The sequence below is a fragment of the Vicugna pacos genome, chromosome 6, assembly GCF_048564905.1.
Source record: "Vicugna pacos chromosome 6, VicPac4, whole genome shotgun sequence".
In the NCBI taxonomy this organism is placed as follows: domain Eukaryota; kingdom Metazoa; phylum Chordata; class Mammalia; order Artiodactyla; family Camelidae; genus Vicugna; species Vicugna pacos.
Window position 1 is genome coordinate 1,234,668 of NC_132992.1, and position 19,620 is coordinate 1,254,287.

At 60.8% G+C, this 19,620-nt stretch overlaps 1 protein-coding gene across 1 annotated transcript in view; it reads right to left on the reverse strand.

The window, feature by feature from the left end:
- LOC116279757 (ankyrin repeat domain-containing protein 26-like) overlaps nt 1-19,620 on the reverse strand; it is a 159,069-nt gene that overhangs the window by 87,815 nt on the left and 51,634 nt on the right. The window contains exons 8-10 of the mRNA XM_072962176.1: nt 13,995-14,807; nt 8,255-9,067; nt 2,515-3,327 (exon numbers count right to left, since the gene is read on the reverse strand). The gene's annotated coding sequence lies outside the window, so the exon portion shown is untranslated. The remainder of the gene's footprint in view (nt 1-2,514; nt 3,328-8,254; nt 9,068-13,994; nt 14,808-19,620) is intronic.

The following is a 19,620-nucleotide window of genomic DNA, read 5'->3' on the forward strand; positions in this document are numbered from 1 at the left end:
GGACCTCTTTCATCTGCGTGCCACCCCACCCTGACATACATGTGCACACACACACTCCTCCTACCAGTAAAGTGCAGTGCAGGAGACACCACAAGCGGCACAACCAGGTGACAAGAGCTGGTTCTTCCCTCTGTCTCCCCCTTACAAGCTGTGTTACCCTGGTTGCTGCCTTAACGTCTCTGTGCCTCATTCCACTACATAAGCATTAATCCAGGGCCTCCTGTGTGCCAGGTTTCATCAGCCAGCAGGGCAAACTCCTCTGCCTTGTTGGGAGCTACATCGTGGCAGAACAGAGAATAAGGGCACAGGAATTACCCGGTGTTCACAGCCGATGCCATGTGGGAGGAGAAAGAGACGGTGCAGTGAGAGTGCGGCTGGGGCTGCTGCCACTTGAAGTAGCACGGTCAGGGGGTCAGGATGGCCAGGGCACGACAAGCTGAGGGAAGGGGCCCTGTGGGTGTGCAGGTAAGAGTGTTCCAGCCCAGGGAACAGCCTGTGCAAAGGCCCTGCACAGGGGGCCGCCTCGCTGAGGAGACATCCCCGGGCTGCTGGGAGGAGTAAACTGGTTGACAGGCAGTGCTTCCTGCACAAAGGAGACACTCATGTGGCTGCTGTCACCACCACCAAGATCTTTACTTCAAGGTCTCAGAGCATCAAGGCCTTTGGAGTCCCGGGCACGCACATGGGGTCTGAGGTGCCTCTGGGCCGAATGACCGTGTCCTGTCCTGCAGCAGAGCTCCCTACTTTACATCGTGACAGCCCCAGCCCTCAGTACCTGCCAGCCATCTTCCCCCAAGGCCCCCAAGCCCTGCCACACAGCCTTGACATGTGCTTTGTCACAACTGTTGAAATCGGCCTACACATACACTCATACACGGCGGATGCAAGTACCTCCCACACTCACCCACAAGCACAAAAGAACGCAAGGCACACACGTACATACTGACATGCTGGAAGGGGGCAGGCGTGATCGTGTGCACACACGTGCCCCATGCACTGAATACATGCACTGAATACATGCACACACACCCCTTGTACACACTCCACCCTGAAGGAAGGAGAAAAGCTGCCCCAGCCGAGGTGGCAGTGACCTCCACCTTGCCCAGCCCGAAGATCGGCCCTCAGGCCTTCCACCCCAGTGCTGGGGGCCCTGATGCACGGATACAAGATTGAGATTTTCTGATGTTTCCTGGATGCCACACTTGCACCCTCTTCCCGGGGTTCTGGCCACCTCTTTCCTCCTTTTCTGATCCTCTCCGGCACCACACTGCTTCAACATGTTTCTCACCTAGGGTACTCGGATGGTGGCCACGAATAGAAACAGGTCCAGGATAACCAGCTTCCTTTGCAACCCCATGTAGCTTATTCCGTGCCTCTACAGATGCTATTCTGTGGGATCCATGAGTGCCACTGGCTCAGGAGAGGCCAAGGGCCCTGGACCACATCACCTGGTCCCATGATGACCTGCTGGCAGGAAAGCCCAGCCCAGACTGGCCCCCACTGCCCTCCCAGCCCTGGCTAAGGCCCCAGCCTCCCGCAACATCCTGCACTTCCTTCAAAGGGGGGCTCCCCTCCCAAGTGTCTGCAGGGTTCCCTACCTGCCCTGCTGCCATGGAGGCCCGCCCAGAGTCCCAGTTCACAGATCATGCCCTCCTGGACAGGTGCCCCACTCACCAAGGAAACCAAATGACTAAGAAGGTGGACTGTGCCCCAACCCCTTCTTGCTGGGACCCGCCCAACACAGTGGTACACCCGCCATTCCCTCTGACGGCCACAAGGCTTGCCCATACCTCTTTCAAAATCTTAAACACAGGCCCCTGAGCAAGTCAGCCCGGCTCCAGATGACACGCAGCCCCGACACCAGGGAACCCCCTAACACTGCACCTGACACATGCTTCTTGTGTTTGGGTGTTACCGCCTCCTCCCTCCCCCGACCTGGAAGGCAGCACCAGGACACAAAGGACTTTCCTTGTGCCTCTTCACTGCTCCTCGTCCCTGGAGCAGAACACCTCACAGGAGCTGGGGAACTAGCTGTAGGATAAGGATTTGTGCGGCCACAACACAGGCAGCCCCTAAACGGCATCTCCTGACCACACATCCCAAAGGGCGACTCTCATTTTGCCCCCATGTCCCAAGAAGCCCATGCAGACCCTGCCACAGGCCATGGCAGCCTGCTGGCCCATTAAAACCGTCCTACCTGCAGAAGAGGGACCTTCTCCCAGCCAGAAATGAAACACTCCTTCAACTTGGGAGAAACTAGACCCATCCTTCCCTGCACACTCAGCAAGCACCTCCCAGTGTGCTGGCACCACGCCCGGCCCTGGGGGCCTCAGGCAGGCACCCCAGGTCCCTATTCTCTCAGTGAGCCTGCAGAGAACATTTCTCAGTGCAGCTGGCTTCTCCGAGGGAGCGCTTAGGGACGGGTGGCCAGGGCAGGCCTGAAGAGGAGACCCTCTCCCCTGTGCCCTCTGCCCAGAATGCTGCTCTCTGGGCCTCTCCCCAGTGGTCACTCACCCGGAGCGCATCCCCGCCCCATCCTGGGTCAGGCTGGTGAGGCAGTTCTCAGGACCACCAGCCACGTCACAGAAGTTATGGTTGCCCATGATCAGGTGTTCCATGGAGAAGCTGTCGCTGGAGTGGGAGGGCCCTGCCCTGGGGTCCAGTGTCATCTGCTGTCTCTTGATCTGCAGGAACTGCTTGCTGGCTTGCAGGAAGGCCGGAGCCCCGAGGAATTGCAGAGCCTCAGCACCTCATCACAGTTCTCCAGACCCAGGTAGCTGGGTGTGGACTCCAGGAAAGATTCTAACTGGTAGATGCAGACACAGGCGGGGCTGCTGCAGGCGGGCACCTTGGCCACCTTCATGCAGAGCTTGTAGCAGTGCAGGTTTGGCTTGCACAGGGTCCAGGAGCAGCACGAGGCGTCGGCAGAGAACTCAGTGGCCGCCAAAGAGTACCCAAAGAACTTGTCCTGCACCAGCATGGGGCATGGCCCACCCCAGGACGCACATCCGTCTCTGAGGCCACATTTGGATGGCGCCCAAGCAGCAGCAGCAGCAGCAGATGGAAAACCCATAGGGCGCCTGGGGCAGCAGCCTGGCCCCTCATCCTAGCTGGAGGGACTGCCAAGGTTCCACAGGCTGAGCAGGGAGGCGTGGGCCAGGCCTTGACATACCAAGGTCTGGTGGCGAGTAGGGCCAGGCTGGGCTTGGGCCAGGTTGCAAAGCTCTGAGCGGAGACAGGAAGAAGAGAGGGCTTCAGGCGACCAAGGGGCAGCAGTGGCTCCTAACATCTGGGCCCTGGACGCCAGCCTGGGGCTGCCAGCAGTGGCTGGAAGAGAAAGCAGAAGAGAGGACTATCAGCCCCATGGGGAGGCTGGGACTCGAGCATGCTGGGGGTAGTGACAACCCCGAGCTTGGGGCCCTCACACAGGACCCGGGCCTGCTCTCAAACACCTGCTCTATGTACCTGTCTGTCACCTGCCAGTATGTTCACCTGCAGGGGCTGGAGGGGCAGGAAGCCAGGGGCCCAGGCACAACCTCTCCTACATAGGCCTGGGTGGGAGTAGTGGGCAGCCCCAGACAGGGCCACAGGCCACATACGCCTCGGCTGTGCCCATCTGGACAGACTGGCATGGCCCCTCTGCTCTGGGCCTGCCTGCAAGCCCCGTGGTGACCATGGGGGTCATTCCTATTCTGGGCCTCTGTGGCCTCTCTGACCTCACCCCTCCCCAACCCCATCTTTCAGGGAAGGATCTGTAAACTCAGCCAGAGGGGATACAGAACAGAGGAGCAGAGGAGAAAGATCATTCCAGCCATCCCACAGCCTCCCTGCAGCTCCACTCTCTGAACCTCAGCCCATGTGGGTTCAAACTCCCCTCCCATCTCTGCCTCCTCACATAAAAAAATGACCTATTCATTGGAGGATGAAGCTAGGGTCAGACCCAGGTCTCTGGCCGTGACTTTGACATCCAACTGCCTCCTCTCAGCGCCCTCCCACCCTGCCCCCTGTCACAGGGCCACACAGGTGCCCACATCAGCCTCCCATCTGCAATCCTGCCAGAAAGCTCCCTCCTTTATCCCCCACCCAGATCCTCCTGCAGCCACTGGGTCCAGGCTTATGCCTGGACTGATCCCTGCATACTGCCTTGGCAAGGTCAGCAAGGTTGCACTCCCCCATTTCATGGTGAGGAAACCGAGGCTCAAAGTCACAGTAAGGAGGCTTGAGTACCCACACCTGAACCCCACAGATTGACCCCCATCTTGTGATCCTGGGGTCACCTGCCTTGCTCTAGGAGAGGGTGCCGGCTATGTGCCACCCACTCACACCCAGGGGAGGGTGGCAGCTCTTGGCCCAAGTGAGCGGGGATGCAGTAGAGCTGTCCTGGCCTCAGGAAGCCAGCACCACCCTTCCTTGATTCACCCCCACGTGAACCCTGGGAAGTTCCTTCTGCCTCCAAGCCTCAGTTTTCCTACCCTTCCCAAAGCCCCTGGCCGGCCACCACCCCACACAGCAGCAAGGCCAGTGGGCAGAGGAGGGAGACTGCAGTCTGTGCCCCAGAGCTGGCCCGGCCTCGTGGTGTTGGCACCTCTGCTCTGCAGACCATGCACGCACTGGCCGCCTGCCCACAGGGACTCCTTGCTTCTTGCTGCCTGGGCCTAGCTGGCCAGCAACATAAGATCGGTCACTGCTCTGCAGTCCCCTCCTAGTGTCTGTCCAGACAGGTCTGTAGGCACGGCAAGAGCTGAACGTGGGCAGCCTCTGGCTCTGGGCCAACCGGACCAGGACGGCTGGACTTGAGCTGCCCCTCTCATGGCTGTGTGGACTCGGGCCTGTCCCACACCTCCCAGCCTCGGTGTCCCCATATGTAAGGTGGGAGTGAGGCTTCATACACTCAGATAAGTGTTAAGAGCTGGACCTGCTGGTTTACCCAGAGACAGAGCAGGAGGGGACCTCAGGGGGAGAAAGGCTGGTTAGGGATGTTGGCTCACCAGGGGCGGCCCTGTGGGGGCTCTTCAGTGGCAAATGTTCATGTCCTCTGAGGAGGCAACTTGCCAACTCCTCATGCTGCCCCTCCGAGCAGTACTGGGCACACTTGCACTTGGCCCCTATCACTGGGAAGCCTGTTCTCCTGCCCTGCCTCTGGACCATTCTGAGGACAGTCTTGGTGGTGGGCAGAGCCATCTGCCCTGGACTCCTAATCAATATCTGGGGCAAAGACCAGGGCCAAGGTCCCACGGCCAATCCCACACCTAGGAAGGTGCCCACCCAGCCTGATGGCAGGGTGGCAGTGGGACTTGAAATCTCTCCTGAGCCTCAGCCCCAGCTGCAGCACACCCTCCCCTGCATCCAACTTGGGACCTAATGCAGCCGCCAGCCCCCAACCCAGGGCCCCAGCCCCGGAATGGACCCTCTCTGATGTCCTGGAGAATCCCAGGAGAAAGTCTGACCACAGCCCAGTGCCTCCCCCAATACCACCCTACGTGACACCTGTTTCACTCTGTCCTGTCCCCACTGACTAGAGGTCAAGGCTATTTCAAAACCCAGCACCTTCCTCCTCGAGGGGCCTGTACAGACTGAGATGGTCCAGGCTGGGCCCATACCCTCCCCTCCTCATTCCAGCCCCTGGTAGCCCACACCACAGCCCTCCCTGTCTGGAAAGCAGGTACAGCCCGGAGCAGACACCCATATTGTGCTGGGGGTGACAAGGTGGTGGAGGCAGGTGAGGGCAGGGCTGCCTCCACCACGCTGTGCACTCGCGGGCCTGAAAGGAAGAGCAGGGCTCACGGAGGGAGGGGACCACCACTGGGCTTCATCCTGTGTCAGGTGCTGGGTCTCTGCAGCAGCAGTCCCTAAAGGTACCTGCTGCAGCTCCACTTTGCAGACGGGCACTTGGGGGCCACAGAAGAGCAACCCTGGGGGGGAACTCCCAGGTCCTGGGCGCCCGAGACTGGATCCAAGCCCAGGTCTGTTGGACGAATCCCTACTCTCTGCATGGCCTAGCACTGCCCCAGGACAGGCAGCACCAATCTGAATTCTGCCCCTGTCCCAGGGCCCATGGGAGCCGGACCAAGTCGAGGCCCTCCCAGCATCCCTGTGGGCCGGCCTCATCTGCACCAGCTCACTCCTCTCTTCAGCGCATGTCGGGGGAGCCAGGCCCACCCGCTGTCCTGCACAGAGGGCAAGAGAGGGCAGTGAGCATTAGAAGCAGGACAGCACCCCAATCAGAACTGCCCCTTGGAGAGCCCACCCTGGCAGCACAGGGGGGCAGGCCTTCAGGGAGGAAGGAAGCAAGGGGAAGATGCTCAGGACACAGGAGAGAGAACCTCAGCTCCAGCTGGACTGTGGGGGCCTGGCGGGGGCATTTCTGGCCTGGACCCTGAGGAGGTGGGAGGTACCAATGGGGAGGGAGTTTAGGGGCAGGTCAGGGGCAAAGCTCCATCAGGCAGCCACACCCCTAGGACTGAGGCTCTGGAGTGAGACTTCAGCTGCTCTTGGGACCAGAAGACAGCCCAGAAGAGCCCATCCATGAAGTTCTCAAACAGGGTTCCTTGGAGCCCTGGGACTCCACAGCGGGGACCGTCCTCTAGAACTTGAACCGCTCCACGCCCTGGGCTTTGGGGCAGGCTCTGCTGGTCAGAAGGCAGTCCCGCTATGAGTCTGAGCACCACGGAACTGGCCCGCTCTGCCTCTTCTGGCTGGATCTCGGGGCAGAGCTGGGCAGGGGCCCAGGCTGCCAGCACGGACAGCTCCTGCACCCTCCCACCTCCCAGACCTGCCAATGCCCTGTATCTCTGCTCCTCAGAAAAGCCCTCCATATGCTGCTCCACTCACCTCCTCCCTACCTGCCAAGGACCAGTACTACCAGCACGCTGCCCAGGGAGGTGGGGGGAGCTGACCTCCACCTTGCCCAGACAGAAGATCTGCCCTCCCGGTCTCCCACCCCAGCACTGGGTGCCCCGAAAAATGTTCTTTTTGTTGGTTTCGTGGACTCCACACCTGCCCCCTCTTCCCACGGCTCTGGCCACCTCTTTGCTCCTCTCCTGATCCTCAGCTTTGGGGCTATGAACAAAATCAGGTCCAGGAAAACCGGTTTCCTTTGTAACCCCATGTAGCTTGCTTGGTGCCTCTCCAGAGGCTATTCTGTGGAATCCAGAAGCCCCACTAGCTCAGGAGGGACCAAGAGCCCTGGACCTTGTCACCTGGCCCCACGATGACCCTCTAGTATGAAAGCCCAGCCCACCCTGGCCCCTGCTGCCCTCCCTGCGGCCCCAGCCTCCCGTGACTCCCTGGGCTCCCTGCAAGGAGGGCTCCCCCCCAAGGGTCTGCAAGGCCCCTCGCCTGCCCTGCTGCCATGGAGTCCTGTCCAGTGTCCCAGCGCACTGATAGTGCCCTCCTGTGCAGGTGGCCCGCTCACCAAGGTAACCAAACTGGTAAGAAGGTGAAGCGCCCCAACCCCTCCCACCGGGTTCCCACTCAACACCCATGCATCCCCCCGCCTTCGTCGCCGAAGCTCACAAGGCTTGCCCTCGCATCTCCCGGAATCTTGAATACGACCCCCTGACCAAATGAGCCCATAACTCCAGGTGACACACAGGCCCGACACTAGGGACCCAACCTCCCCACACCCACATTTTATGTTTGGCTGTTATTGCCTCCTCCCTCCCCTGACCCGAAAGGCAGCTCAGGACACAAAGGACTTTCCTTGTGCCTCTTCACTGCTCCTCATCCCTGGCACCAGAACACCTCCCAGGAGCTGGGTAACTAACAAGCTGTGGGGTAAGGATTTGTGTGGCCACAAGTGCAACCCCCAAACTGCACCTCCTGACCACACTTCCCGACAGCCCACTCTTCATTTTTCCTTCCGTGTCCCAGGAGGCCCCTGCAGACCCTGCCACAGGCCATGGCAGCCTGCTGGCCCATTAGAAGCATCCTACCTGCAAAAAAGGAGGGGCCTTCCCCCAGCCAGAAATGAAACACTCCCTCATCCTGGGAGAAACCAGACCCATCCTGCCCTGTACACTCAGCAAGCACCTCCCAGTGTGCCGGCACCACGCCCAGCCCTGGGGGCCTCAGGCAGGCACCCCAGGTCCCTATTCTCTCAGTGAGCCTGCAGAGAACATTTCTCAGTGCAGCTGGCTTCTCCGAGGGAGCGCTTAGGGACGGGTGGCCAGGGCAGGCCTGAAGAGGAGACCCTCTCCCCTGTGCCCTCTGCCCAGAATGCTGCTCTCTGGGCCTCTCCCCAGTGGTCACTCACCCGGAGCGCATCCCCGCCCCATCCTGGGTCAGGCTGGTGAGGCAGTTCTCAGGACCACCAGCCACGTCACAGAAGTTATGGTTGCCCATGATCAGGTGTTCCATGGAGAAGCTGTCGCTGGAGTGGGAGGGCCCTGCCCTGGGGTCCAGTGTCATCTGCTGTCTCTTGATCTGCAGGAACTGCTTGCTGGCTTGCAGGAAGGCCGGAGCCCCGAGGAATTGCAGAGCCTCAGCACCTCATCACAGTTCTCCAGACCCAGGTAGCTGGGTGTGGACTCCAGGAAAGATTCTAACTGGTAGATGCAGACACAGGCGGGGCTGCTGCAGGCGGGCACCTTGGCCACCTTCATGCAGAGCTTGTAGCAGTGCAGGTTTGGCTTGCACAGGGTCCAGGAGCAGCACGAGGCGTCGGCAGAGAACTCAGTGGCCGCCAAAGAGTACCCAAAGAACTTGTCCTGCACCAGCATGGGGCATGGCCCACCCCAGGACGCACATCCGTCTCTGAGGCCACATTTGGATGGCGCCCAAGCAGCAGCAGCAGCAGCAGATGGAAAACCCATAGGGCGCCTGGGGCAGCAGCCTGGCCCCTCATCCTAGCTGGAGGGACTGCCAAGGTTCCACAGGCTGAGCAGGGAGGCGTGGGCCAGGCCTTGACATACCAAGGTCTGGTGGCGAGTAGGGCCAGGCTGGGCTTGGGCCAGGTTGCAAAGCTCTGAGCGGAGACAGGAAGAAGAGAGGGCTTCAGGCGACCAAGGGGCAGCAGTGGCTCCTAACATCTGGGCCCTGGACGCCAGCCTGGGGCTGCCAGCAGTGGCTGGAAGAGAAAGCAGAAGAGAGGACTATCAGCCCCATGGGGAGGCTGGGACTCGAGCATGCTGGGGGTAGTGACAACCCCGAGCTTGGGGCCCTCACACAGGACCCGGGCCTGCTCTCAAACACCTGCTCTATGTACCTGTCTGTCACCTGCCAGTATGTTCACCTGCAGGGGCTGGAGGGGCAGGAAGCCAGGGGCCCAGGCACAACCTCTCCTACATAGGCCTGGGTGGGAGTAGTGGGCAGCCCCAGACAGGGCCACAGGCCACATACGCCTCGGCTGTGCCCATCTGGACAGACTGGCATGGCCCCTCTGCTCTGGGCCTGCCTGCAAGCCCCGTGGTGACCATGGGGGTCATTCCTATTCTGGGCCTCTGTGGCCTCTCTGACCTCACCCCTCCCCAACCCCATCTTTCAGGGAAGGATCTGTAAACTCAGCCAGAGGGGATACAGAACAGAGGAGCAGAGGAGAAAGATCATTCCAGCCATCCCACAGCCTCCCTGCAGCTCCACTCTCTGAACCTCAGCCCATGTGGGTTCAAACTCCCCTCCCATCTCTGCCTCCTCACATAAAAAAATGACCTATTCATTGGAGGATGAAGCTAGGGTCAGACCCAGGTCTCTGGCCGTGACTTTGACATCCAACTGCCTCCTCTCAGCGCCCTCCCACCCTGCCCCCTGTCACAGGGCCACACAGGTGCCCACATCAGCCTCCCATCTGCAATCCTGCCAGAAAGCTCCCTCCTTTATCCCCCACCCAGATCCTCCTGCAGCCACTGGGTCCAGGCTTATGCCTGGACTGATCCCTGCATACTGCCTTGGCAAGGTCAGCAAGGTTGCACTCCCCCATTTCATGGTGAGGAAACCGAGGCTCAAAGTCACAGTAAGGAGGCTTGAGTACCCACACCTGAACCCCACAGATTGACCCCCATCTTGTGATCCTGGGGTCACCTGCCTTGCTCTAGGAGAGGGTGCCGGCTATGTGCCACCCACTCACACCCAGGGGAGGGTGGCAGCTCTTGGCCCAAGTGAGCGGGGATGCAGTAGAGCTGTCCTGGCCTCAGGAAGCCAGCACCACCCTTCCTTGATTCACCCCCACGTGAACCCTGGGAAGTTCCTTCTGCCTCCAAGCCTCAGTTTTCCTACCCTTCCCAAAGCCCCTGGCCGGCCACCACCCCACACAGCAGCAAGGCCAGTGGGCAGAGGAGGGAGACTGCAGTCTGTGCCCCAGAGCTGGCCCGGCCTCGTGGTGTTGGCACCTCTGCTCTGCAGACCATGCACGCACTGGCCGCCTGCCCACAGGGACTCCTTGCTTCTTGCTGCCTGGGCCTAGCTGGCCAGCAACATAAGATCGGTCACTGCTCTGCAGTCCCCTCCTAGTGTCTGTCCAGACAGGTCTGTAGGCACGGCAAGAGCTGAACGTGGGCAGCCTCTGGCTCTGGGCCAACCGGACCAGGACGGCTGGACTTGAGCTGCCCCTCTCATGGCTGTGTGGACTCGGGCCTGTCCCACACCTCCCAGCCTCGGTGTCCCCATATGTAAGGTGGGAGTGAGGCTTCATACACTCAGATAAGTGTTAAGAGCTGGACCTGCTGGTTTACCCAGAGACAGAGCAGGAGGGGACCTCAGGGGGAGAAAGGCTGGTTAGGGATGTTGGCTCACCAGGGGCGGCCCTGTGGGGGCTCTTCAGTGGCAAATGTTCATGTCCTCTGAGGAGGCAACTTGCCAACTCCTCATGCTGCCCCTCCGAGCAGTACTGGGCACACTTGCACTTGGCCCCTATCACTGGGAAGCCTGTTCTCCTGCCCTGCCTCTGGACCATTCTGAGGACAGTCTTGGTGGTGGGCAGAGCCATCTGCCCTGGACTCCTAATCAATATCTGGGGCAAAGACCAGGGCCAAGGTCCCACGGCCAATCCCACACCTAGGAAGGTGCCCACCCAGCCTGATGGCAGGGTGGCAGTGGGACTTGAAATCTCTCCTGAGCCTCAGCCCCAGCTGCAGCACACCCTCCCCTGCATCCAACTTGGGACCTAATGCAGCCGCCAGCCCCCAACCCAGGGCCCCAGCCCCGGAATGGACCCTCTCTGATGTCCTGGAGAATCCCAGGAGAAAGTCTGACCACAGCCCAGTGCCTCCCCCAATACCACCCTACGTGACACCTGTTTCACTCTGTCCTGTCCCCACTGACTAGAGGTCAAGGCTATTTCAAAACCCAGCACCTTCCTCCTCGAGGGGCCTGTACAGACTGAGATGGTCCAGGCTGGGCCCATACCCTCCCCTCCTCATTCCAGCCCCTGGTAGCCCACACCACAGCCCTCCCTGTCTGGAAAGCAGGTACAGCCCGGAGCAGACACCCATATTGTGCTGGGGGTGACAAGGTGGTGGAGGCAGGTGAGGGCAGGGCTGCCTCCACCACGCTGTGCACTCGCGGGCCTGAAAGGAAGAGCAGGGCTCACGGAGGGAGGGGACCACCACTGGGCTTCATCCTGTGTCAGGTGCTGGGTCTCTGCAGCAGCAGTCCCTAAAGGTACCTGCTGCAGCTCCACTTTGCAGACGGGCACTTGGGGGCCACAGAAGAGCAACCCTGGGGGGGAACTCCCAGGTCCTGGGCGCCCGAGACTGGATCCAAGCCCAGGTCTGTTGGACGAATCCCTACTCTCTGCATGGCCTAGCACTGCCCCAGGACAGGCAGCACCAATCTGAATTCTGCCCCTGTCCCAGGGCCCATGGGAGCCGGACCAAGTCGAGGCCCTCCCAGCATCCCTGTGGGCCGGCCTCATCTGCACCAGCTCACTCCTCTCTTCAGCGCATGTCGGGGGAGCCAGGCCCACCCGCTGTCCTGCACAGAGGGCAAGAGAGGGCAGTGAGCATTAGAAGCAGGACAGCACCCCAATCAGAACTGCCCCTTGGAGAGCCCACCCTGGCAGCACAGGGGGGCAGGCCTTCAGGGAGGAAGGAAGCAAGGGGAAGATGCTCAGGACACAGGAGAGAGAACCTCAGCTCCAGCTGGACTGTGGGGGCCTGGCGGGGGCATTTCTGGCCTGGACCCTGAGGAGGTGGGAGGTACCAATGGGGAGGGAGTTTAGGGGCAGGTCAGGGGCAAAGCTCCATCAGGCAGCCACACCCCTAGGACTGAGGCTCTGGAGTGAGACTTCAGCTGCTCTTGGGACCAGAAGACAGCCCAGAAGAGCCCATCCATGAAGTTCTCAAACAGGGTTCCTTGGAGCCCTGGGACTCCACAGCGGGGACCGTCCTCTAGAACTTGAACCGCTCCACGCCCTGGGCTTTGGGGCAGGCTCTGCTGGTCAGAAGGCAGTCCCGCTATGAGTCTGAGCACCACGGAACTGGCCCGCTCTGCCTCTTCTGGCTGGATCTCGGGGCAGAGCTGGGCAGGGGCCCAGGCTGCCAGCACGGACAGCTCCTGCACCCTCCCACCTCCCAGACCTGCCAATGCCCTGTATCTCTGCTCCTCAGAAAAGCCCTCCATATGCTGCTCCACTCACCTCCTCCCTACCTGCCAAGGACCAGTACTACCAGCACGCTGCCCAGGGAGGTGGGGGGAGCTGACCTCCACCTTGCCCAGACAGAAGATCTGCCCTCCCGGTCTCCCACCCCAGCACTGGGTGCCCCGAAAAATGTTCTTTTTGTTGGTTTCGTGGACTCCACACCTGCCCCCTCTTCCCACGGCTCTGGCCACCTCTTTGCTCCTCTCCTGATCCTCAGCTTTGGGGCTATGAACAAAATCAGGTCCAGGAAAACCGGTTTCCTTTGTAACCCCATGTAGCTTGCTTGGTGCCTCTCCAGAGGCTATTCTGTGGAATCCAGAAGCCCCACTAGCTCAGGAGGGACCAAGAGCCCTGGACCTTGTCACCTGGCCCCACGATGACCCTCTAGTATGAAAGCCCAGCCCACCCTGGCCCCTGCTGCCCTCCCTGCGGCCCCAGCCTCCCGTGACTCCCTGGGCTCCCTGCAAGGAGGGCTCCCCCCCAAGGGTCTGCAAGGCCCCTCGCCTGCCCTGCTGCCATGGAGTCCTGTCCAGTGTCCCAGCGCACTGATAGTGCCCTCCTGTGCAGGTGGCCCGCTCACCAAGGTAACCAAACTGGTAAGAAGGTGAAGCGCCCCAACCCCTCCCACCGGGTTCCCACTCAACACCCATGCATCCCCCCGCCTTCGTCGCCGAAGCTCACAAGGCTTGCCCTCGCATCTCCCGGAATCTTGAATACGACCCCCTGACCAAATGAGCCCATAACTCCAGGTGACACACAGGCCCGACACTAGGGACCCAACCTCCCCACACCCACATTTTATGTTTGGCTGTTATTGCCTCCTCCCTCCCCTGACCCGAAAGGCAGCTCAGGACACAAAGGACTTTCCTTGTGCCTCTTCACTGCTCCTCATCCCTGGCACCAGAACACCTCCCAGGAGCTGGGTAACTAACAAGCTGTGGGGTAAGGATTTGTGTGGCCACAAGTGCAACCCCCAAACTGCACCTCCTGACCACACTTCCCGACAGCCCACTCTTCATTTTTCCTTCCGTGTCCCAGGAGGCCCCTGCAGACCCTGCCACAGGCCATGGCAGCCTGCTGGCCCATTAGAAGCATCCTACCTGCAAAAAAGGAGGGGCCTTCCCCCAGCCAGAAATGAAACACTCCCTCATCCTGGGAGAAACCAGACCCATCCTGCCCTGTACACTCAGCAAGCACCTCCCAGTGTGCCGGCACCACGCCCAGCCCTGGGGGCCTCAGGCAGGCACCCCAGGTCCCTATTCTCTCAGTGAGCCTGCAGAGAACATTTCTCAGTGCAGCTGGCTTCTCCGAGGGAGCGCTTAGGGACGGGTGGCCAGGGCAGGCCTGAAGAGGAGACCCTCTCCCCTGTGCCCTCTGCCCAGAATGCTGCTCTCTGGGCCTCTCCCCAGTGGTCACTCACCCGGAGCGCATCCCCGCCCCATCCTGGGTCAGGCTGGTGAGGCAGTTCTCAGGACCACCAGCCACGTCACAGAAGTTATGGTTGCCCATGATCAGGTGTTCCATGGAGAAGCTGTCGCTGGAGTGGGAGGGCCCTGCCCTGGGGTCCAGTGTCATCTGCTGTCTCTTGATCTGCAGGAACTGCTTGCTGGCTTGCAGGAAGGCCGGAGCCCCGAGGAATTGCAGAGCCTCAGCACCTCATCACAGTTCTCCAGACCCAGGTAGCTGGGTGTGGACTCCAGGAAAGATTCTAACTGGTAGATGCAGACACAGGCGGGGCTGCTGCAGGCGGGCACCTTGGCCACCTTCATGCAGAGCTTGTAGCAGTGCAGGTTTGGCTTGCACAGGGTCCAGGAGCAGCACGAGGCGTCGGCAGAGAACTCAGTGGCCGCCAAAGAGTACCCAAAGAACTTGTCCTGCACCAGCATGGGGCATGGCCCACCCCAGGACGCACATCCGTCTCTGAGGCCACATTTGGATGGCGCCCAAGCAGCAGCAGCAGCAGCAGATGGAAAACCCATAGGGCGCCTGGGGCAGCAGCCTGGCCCCTCATCCTAGCTGGAGGGACTGCCAAGGTTCCACAGGCTGAGCAGGGAGGCGTGGGCCAGGCCTTGACATACCAAGGTCTGGTGGCGAGTAGGGCCAGGCTGGGCTTGGGCCAGGTTGCAAAGCTCTGAGCGGAGACAGGAAGAAGAGAGGGCTTCAGGCGACCAAGGGGCAGCAGTGGCTCCTAACATCTGGGCCCTGGACGCCAGCCTGGGGCTGCCAGCAGTGGCTGGAAGAGAAAGCAGAAGAGAGGACTATCAGCCCCATGGGGAGGCTGGGACTCGAGCATGCTGGGGGTAGTGACAACCCCGAGCTTGGGGCCCTCACACAGGACCCGGGCCTGCTCTCAAACACCTGCTCTATGTACCTGTCTGTCACCTGCCAGTATGTTCACCTGCAGGGGCTGGAGGGGCAGGAAGCCAGGGGCCCAGGCACAACCTCTCCTACATAGGCCTGGGTGGGAGTAGTGGGCAGCCCCAGACAGGGCCACAGGCCACATACGCCTCGGCTGTGCCCATCTGGACAGACTGGCATGGCCCCTCTGCTCTGGGCCTGCCTGCAAGCCCCGTGGTGACCATGGGGGTCATTCCTATTCTGGGCCTCTGTGGCCTCTCTGACCTCACCCCTCCCCAACCCCATCTTTCAGGGAAGGATCTGTAAACTCAGCCAGAGGGGATACAGAACAGAGGAGCAGAGGAGAAAGATCATTCCAGCCATCCCACAGCCTCCCTGCAGCTCCACTCTCTGAACCTCAGCCCATGTGGGTTCAAACTCCCCTCCCATCTCTGCCTCCTCACATAAAAAAATGACCTATTCATTGGAGGATGAAGCTAGGGTCAGACCCAGGTCTCTGGCCGTGACTTTGACATCCAACTGCCTCCTCTCAGCGCCCTCCCACCCTGCCCCCTGTCACAGGGCCACACAGGTGCCCACATCAGCCTCCCATCTGCAATCCTGCCAGAAAGCTCCCTCCTTTATCCCCCACCCAGATCCTCCTGCAGCCACTGGGTCCAGGCTTATGCCTGGACTGATCCCTGCATACTGCCTTGGCAAGGTCAGCAAGGTTGCACTCCCCCATTTCATGGTGAGGAAACCGAGGCTCAAAGTCACAGTAAGGAGGCTTGAGTACCCACACCTGAACCCCACAGATTGACCCCCATCTTGTGATCCTGGGGTCACCTGCCTTGCTCTAGGAGAGGGTGCCGGCTATGTGCCACCCACTCACACCCAGGGGAGGGTGGCAGCTCTTGGCCCAAGTGAGCGGGGATGCAGTAGAGCTGTCCTGGCCTCAGGAAGCCAGCACCACCCTTCCTTGATTCACCCCCACGTGAACCCTGGGAAGTTCCTTCTGCCTCCAAGCCTCAGTTTTCCTACCCTTCCCAAAGCCCCTGGCCGGCCACCACCCCACACAGCAGCAAGGCCAGTGGGCAGAGGAGGGAGACTGCAGTCTGTGCCCCAGAGCTGGCCCGGCCTCGTGGTGTTGGCACCTCTGCTCTGCAGACCATGCACGCACTGGCCGCCTGCCCACAGGGACTCCTTGCTTCTTGCTGCCTGGGCCTAGCTGGCCAGCAACATAAGATCGGTCACTGCTCTGCAGTCCCCTCCTAGTGTCTGTCCAGACAGGTCTGTAGGCACGGCAAGAGCTGAACGTGGGCAGCCTCTGGCTCTGGGCCAACCGGACCAGGACGGCTGGACTTGAGCTGCCCCTCTCATGGCTGTGTGGACTCGGGCCTGTCCCACACCTCCCAGCCTCGGTGTCCCCATATGTAAGGTGGGAGTGAGGCTTCATACACTCAGATAAGTGTTAAGAGCTGGACCTGCTGGTTTACCCAGAGACAGAGCAGGAGGGGACCTCAGGGGGAGAAAGGCTGGTTAGGGATGTTGGCTCACCAGGGGCGGCCCTGTGGGGGCTCTTCAGTGGCAAATGTTCATGTCCTCTGAGGAGGCAACTTGCCAACTCCTCATGCTGCCCCTCCGAGCAGTACTGGGCACACTTGCACTTGGCCCCTATCACTGGGAAGCCTGTTCTCCTGCCCTGCCTCTGGACCATTCTGAGGACAGTCTTGGTGGTGGGCAGAGCCATCTGCCCTGGACTCCTAATCAATATCTGGGGCAAAGACCAGGGCCAAGGTCCCACGGCCAATCCCACACCTAGGAAGGTGCCCACCCAGCCTGATGGCAGGGTGGCAGTGGGACTTGAAATCTCTCCTGAGCCTCAGCCCCAGCTGCAGCACACCCTCCCCTGCATCCAACTTGGGACCTAATGCAGCCGCCAGCCCCCAACCCAGGGCCCCAGCCCCGGAATGGACCCTCTCTGATGTCCTGGAGAATCCCAGGAGAAAGTCTGACCACAGCCCAGTGCCTCCCCCAATACCACCCTACGTGACACCTGTTTCACTCTGTCCTGTCCCCACTGACTAGAGGTCAAGGCTATTTCAAAACCCAGCACCTTCCTCCTCGAGGGGCCTGTACAGACTGAGATGGTCCAGGCTGGGCCCATACCCTCCCCTCCTCATTCCAGCCCCTGGTAGCCCACACCACAGCCCTCCCTGTCTGGAAAGCAGGTACAGCCCGGAGCAGACACCCATATTGTGCTGGGGGTGACAAGGTGGTGGAGGCAGGTGAGGGCAGGGCTGCCTCCACCACGCTGTGCACTCGCGGGCCTGAAAGGAAGAGCAGGGCTCACGGAGGGAGGGGACCACCACTGGGCTTCATCCTGTGTCAGGTGCTGGGTCTCTGCAGCAGCAGTCCCTAAAGGTACCTGCTGCAGCTCCACTTTGCAGACGGGCACTTGGGGGCCACAGAAGAGCAACCCTGGGGGGGAACTCCCAGGTCCTGGGCGCCCGAGACTGGATCCAAGCCCAGGTCTGTTGGACGAATCCCTACTCTCTGCATGGCCTAGCACTGCCCCAGGACAGGCAGCACCAATCTGAATTCTGCCCCTGTCCCAGGGCCCATGGGAGCCGGACCAAGTCGAGGCCCTCCCAGCATCCCTGTGGGCCGGCCTCATCTGCACCAGCTCACTCCTCTCTTCAGCGCATGTCGGGGGAGCCAGGCCCACCCGCTGTCCTGCACAGAGGGCAAGAGAGGGCAGTGAGCATTAGAAGCAGGACAGCACCCCAATCAGAACTGCCCCTTGGAGAGCCCACCCTGGCAGCACAGGGGGGCAGGCCTTCAGGGAGGAAGGAAGCAAGGGGAAGATGCTCAGGACACAGGAGAGAGAACCTCAGCTCCAGCTGGACTGTGGGGGCCTGGCGGGGGCATTTCTGGCCTGGACCCTGAGGAGGTGGGAGGTACCAATGGGGAGGGAGTTTAGGGGCAGGTCAGGGGCAAAGCTCCATCAGGCAGCCACACCCCTAGGACTGAGGCTCTGGAGTGAGACTTCAGCTGCTCTTGGGACCAGAAGACAGCCCAGAAGAGCCCATCCATGAAGTTCTCAAACAGGGTTCCTTGGAGCCCTGGGACTCCACAGCGGGGACCGTCCTCTAGAACTTGAACCGCTCCACGCCCTGGGCTTTGGGGCAGGCTCTGCTGGTCAGAAGGCAGTCCCGCTATGAGTCTGAGCACCACGGAACTGGCCCGCTCTGCCTCTTCTGGCTGGATCTCGGGGCAGAGCTGGGCAGGGGCCCAGGCTGCCAGCACGGACAGCTCCTGCACCCTCCCACCTCCCAGACCTGCCAATGCCCTGTATCTCTGCTCCTCAGAAAAGCCCTCCATATGCTGCTCCACTCACCTCCTCCCTACCTGCCAAGGACCAGTACTACCAGCACGCTGCCCAGGGAGGTGGGGGGAGCTGACCTCCACCTTGCCCAGACAGAAGATCTGCCCTCCCGGTCTCCCACCCCAGCACTGGGTGCCCCGAAAAATGTTCTTTTTGTTGGTTTCGTGGACTCCACACCTGCCCCCTCTTCCCACGGCTCTGGCCACCTCTTTGCTCCTCTCCTGATCCTCAGCTTTGGGGCTATGAACAAAATCAGGTCCAGGAAAACCGGTTTCCTTTGTAACCCCATGTAGCTTGCTTGGTGCCTCTCCAGAGGCTATTCTGTGGAATCCAGAAGCCCCACTAGCTCAGGAGGGACCAAGAGCCCTGGACCTTGTCACCTGGCCCCACGATGACCCTCTAGTATGAAAGCCCAGCCCACCCTGGCCCCTGCTGCCCTCCCTGCGGCCCCAGCCTCCCGTGACTCCCTGGGCTCCCTGCAAGGAGGGCTCCCCCCCAAGGGTCTGCAAGGCCCCTCGCCTGCCCTGCTGCCATGGAGTCCTGTCCAGTGTCCCAGCGCACTGATAGTGCCCTCCTGTGCAGGTGGCCCGCTCACCAAGGTAACCAAACTGGTAAGAAGGTGAAGCGCCCCAACCCCTCCCACCGGGTTCCCACTCAACACCCATGCATCCCCCCGCCTTCGTCGCCGAAGCTCACAAGGCTTGCCCTCGCATCTCCCGGAATCTTGAATACGACCCCCTGACCAAATGAGCCCATAACTCCAGGTGACACACAGGCCCGACACTAGGGACCCAACCTCCCCACACCCACATTTTATGTTTGGCTGTTATTGCCTCCTCCCTCCCCTGACCCGAAAGGCAGCTCAGGACACAAAGGACTTTCCTTGTGCCTCTTCACTGCTCCTCATCCCTGGCACCAGAACACCTCCCAGGAGCTGGGTAACTAACAAGCTGTGGGGTAAGGATTTGTGTGGCCACAAGTGCAACCCCCAAACTGCACCTCCTGACCACACTTCCCGACAGCCCACTCTTCATTTTTCCTTCCGTGTCCCAGGAGGCCCCTGCAGACCCTGCCACAGGCCATGGCAGCCTGCTGGCCCATTAGAAGCATCCTACCTGCAAAAAAGGAGGGGCCTTCCCCCAGCCAGAAATGAAACACTCCCTCATCCTGGGAGAAACCAGACCCATCCTGCCCTGTACACTCAGCAAGCACCTCCCAGTGTGCCGGCACCACGCCCAGCCCTGGGGGCCTCAGGCAGGCACCCCAGGTCCCTATTCTCTCAGTGAGCCTGCAGAGAACATTTCTCAGTGCAGCTGGCTTC